We start from the raw sequence: 3,795 nt of genomic DNA, 5'->3' as shown, positions 1-3,795 counted from the left end.
CTTATTTTCTACTGTTACCTTTAGTGTCACATGTATGAGGCTAGGTTTGCCCATCTATAGAAGGTATATTAACAGATCACTTTCTGTTTAAATTAATGAAAAACATACTTGGGAAAAATGGTGCACTGTTAGCCATATTCAAAGTCCTTTGAAAGTTATAACACTACCACAATGTTTGGTTTTGCTCTCTGAATCTCTTATAGAAATGAGGATGAACTGGTTAGTCCTTGGGTTAAAGTGAAGACATTTTCTTGGAAATCAGTACAGTCAAAAGCATGCTCATTTGCTTTAGACATTTTCGACGAAACTTAAACATCTTGCCTTCTGTCTCTCAGCTCATAAAACCTTATTGCCAATTATAAGCCAAGATTGTTAGAAGGAGAAAAAAAACTTTAAAATTCTCGCAAGGATGCTCTGGCTTTGGTAGTACAAGCAGGAAACTTCCAGTAGAAATCCTTCTTCATGGGCTTTTGAATCGCACTACAACAACTCACGTGAGCTCCGTTTTTTCCTAGCGTCTGTTCTACCACATGCCCTGGCAAAGAAAATGGTGCTGGGGACAGCGATGCTTTTAAGTCTTGTACTAAGTTGAGGGAGCCAGAAGACATTTCCAGGTGGGACAGGAATCTTATAGGGCAGCTGGAAAACATGCTGAATCAGCAGCTCCTACTACTGCAGCTCTGGTAGGAGTTAGAGCTGTTCCTGGGTAACTGTCTGAAGGAAACTTGACAGCAGAAACACTATTTACTGGTGGGAGCGTCACCTCCAGAACAGGTGGCTCCAGGTATAACGCAAAGCAAGGTCTGTGAATCTGGCCTTTAATGTATATTTTAACACCAGCGCTGTGTTCTTGGGAGTCCTGTAGAAACACGTGCAGTATAACTGGAAAATAAACTTTGCAAGTCTAAAATTAGAATCTAAAGGATTTTTTTCTGTAGCAGATGGATGTTTTCTACTTTGAAGGCCTCTCCTTGTTGATGTTTCAGATTTTAAGTTCTTATAGTCTTGTAAATAACAAGTACCTCTCCTGAAATCAGTAACATTATGTTGGTGTAAATTAAATTGGGGCTTTAAATCGTGAGCCAGGTTTCTCACAGTCTGTTGATTAGTTTTGAGTCTTTCAGCTGCAATTTGGCATTGAAATGAGCCGCACATTTTCTGTGATGTTATTCAGAATAGATTTTTGCAATGGCAATAGCTAAGCGCAACTGCTTCCATTTCTTTTCAAAACCAGCTATTTAAATTTAAGTCCACCAATTATTCTTCAGGATACAAGTAAAATTTTAAAATAGAATCTTTAGTATCTTTGCCTGAAATCACAGATTTATCAAGTGTGTTTCAAGTGTGTTTCTGCCTTTTTGGGTGTCTTGCACATTCTCATCCCTTCCTTCTTCCTACCACTGTTAATGGGAAATTTGCTGAGCTTTGTCCGAATTGTTAAACCTGCCCTCATTTAGGATAATGAGCAGTCCAAGGTTTGCTGCCACACAATATGCTGACCAGTCATGTACGTACAGAATGGAGCAGGAGATGTAAGGCTCACAAAAGCTTTTATGCTCACTTTTAAGGGGACTTTACTGTTTGAATGTTATTGAGTAGTGCTGAAAGCAGAAATAAAAGCTGAACATAAAATATGATCAGATGGTATGATTTCATCAACTAAATGTATCTCCATTTCAGTACTTTTCAGTTCTAGTGGTGCACAGTTCTTTATTTTTAAGTGCAATGACTTGGTAAGTACACAGAGCACATATTCTGCTGTGTATTACATGGCACGGCCTGCTGTCTGGGGAACATGTTGTGTTTGACAGCCAAAGGTTCTCAAACAAACTTGTGGGTTATATTAGCTTAATTTTTAAGGGCAGCTTTACCCTGTGAAATGAAAGAAAAGCTGGTAAGAGAGTTGGGATGCAAGGTCTAAAAAGCAGTGTAAGAGTTGCATAGATTTGGCATGTGGACACTGGCATTGTATGAATTAAGTCATAATCAGTTGTATGTAGCTATATACAGGTGTTGCGGCTTACTTGTGGAAAAAGACAAATCCCCAGCAAATGAACCATGCCTGGGTATCTCCAGCAAATCCACCTGGAAGGAAAATTCCCTCATGTCATTATGTGTAATGAAGCACTGAGTCTTAAATGTGAGAGCAGAACATGGGGAGCAGGCGTTGGGAACAGCGACCCTGGCAGCAGGCACAGGTGTGCCCAGCCTTGGGGTGCTGTCTCTGCAGGAGTAGCCGGAATGCTAATGTTTTCAAGAAAAAGGGCAGGAAGACAAGAATCTTGGAAACAAAGTTTTGTTTTGAGGGAGGAAAGGAATAGAAAAACGTCCTGGCTTCTGCAGGTAAGTCTGTGGCAGACATGCAGGTCAGGTTTAGCAGTATGCAAATGCGGTGCAAATGGGATAGCTGGACTCAGTGGAGCTTCTTGGAGATACCAGCGCAGGAACGTGAACCATGGGCAGAGTCTTTGGTCTCTGTGCATTCTCGTATTTCTTACATACTCCCATCTCCAGATTGATGAAGTTAAGTCTTAAAACTGCTCCCAATAACCTGTTGTCAGGACATGAGCTTGAAGATTTTGTAATTGTCCTAGGAGTACCAGTTCTTAACATTTAAAATCAAAACCTTTGGGCTTTGTGACCTGATTCTTAAAAGAAAAATAAAATCTGCTGCTATACTGCTTCAATGTAAATGTACTGCCCTGAACTACCTGCCATTAATGGATATGACAGATCTTTTAGAGCGCATGTCCAAGCTATCTTCTCCCCAAACCGCTACCGTGTATGTTCCTTTCCCTTGCGCCTATCCAGGTGCTTGACCTCTCCTGGTTGTACCTGTGTGCTGCTGCTGGTGTGGTTTTACCCCGTGCTCTTCTGATGCTTGCACAGAAATCCAGTTGTGGTCCAAATATTGTGCCTGTCTCGCACGTCTGCTTGGAAATGCCACGTGCAGCTGTGGAGCAGTTCCCTCGGCAGTGTAGCAAACTTTTTTTTTTTTAATCCACACCAAGAGCCAAGAAATCTTTACCAGCTAACACAGCTTTTGGCCCTGGTACTGAAGGCAGAAGTCCAGTGGGGTGCAGGCCAAATCATTTCAGCTGGAAGGTATTGTGCTGTTGTTTATTTTGGAAGCACAGATGCAATTTATTCTTGTGTCCAGTGTTCTGGTGTCACCAATTCCCAGGAATGAAATCTTGGCCTTGTGCATGTAAGTGGAAAATATCCATACATTTCGGTGAGATGGGGAGCCCATCCAAGTTCCCTCTGTGAACACAGCTAGTTATAAAGGCATTACTGTGTGTTCAGGATGGGATTTGGCTTACGTGGAAATAAAACAAGTGTTGACTTCTCTGCTAACAGTGATTTCTGTGACTTTGTAGGTATTGGTGCTATTTCCAGGGGGATTTAAGCACTCCCAGTGCCTCCTGCTACTGTTGTCCTGTGCTTCCCGAGGTAATTGTTTGTCAATGGCTTATAGTTTTGTCAGAATTACACAAATTTCTCACACTAGCTACATGCTGGATTAAATATTTGTGGTGGGTTAACCCTGGCTGGATGCCAGGTGCCCACCAAAGCTGTTCTATCTGTCCCCTTCCTCAGCTGGCCAGGAGAGAGAAAATATAACAGAGGGCTCATGGGTTGAGAGAAGGCCAGGGAGAGATCACTCAATTACTGTTGTGGGCAAAACAGACTCAACTTGGGGAAAATTAACTTAATTTATTGCTAATTAACCAGAGTAGGGTAATGAGAAATAAAATTAAATCTCAAAACACCTTCCCTCCACCCCTCCCTTCT

The sequence above is a fragment of the Accipiter gentilis genome, chromosome 9, assembly GCF_929443795.1.
Source record: "Accipiter gentilis chromosome 9, bAccGen1.1, whole genome shotgun sequence".
Classification (NCBI taxonomy): Eukaryota; Metazoa; Chordata; class Aves; order Accipitriformes; family Accipitridae; genus Astur; species Astur gentilis.
The sequence above is the reverse complement of the archived record's forward strand: the minus strand, read 5'-3'. Positions refer to the sequence as shown.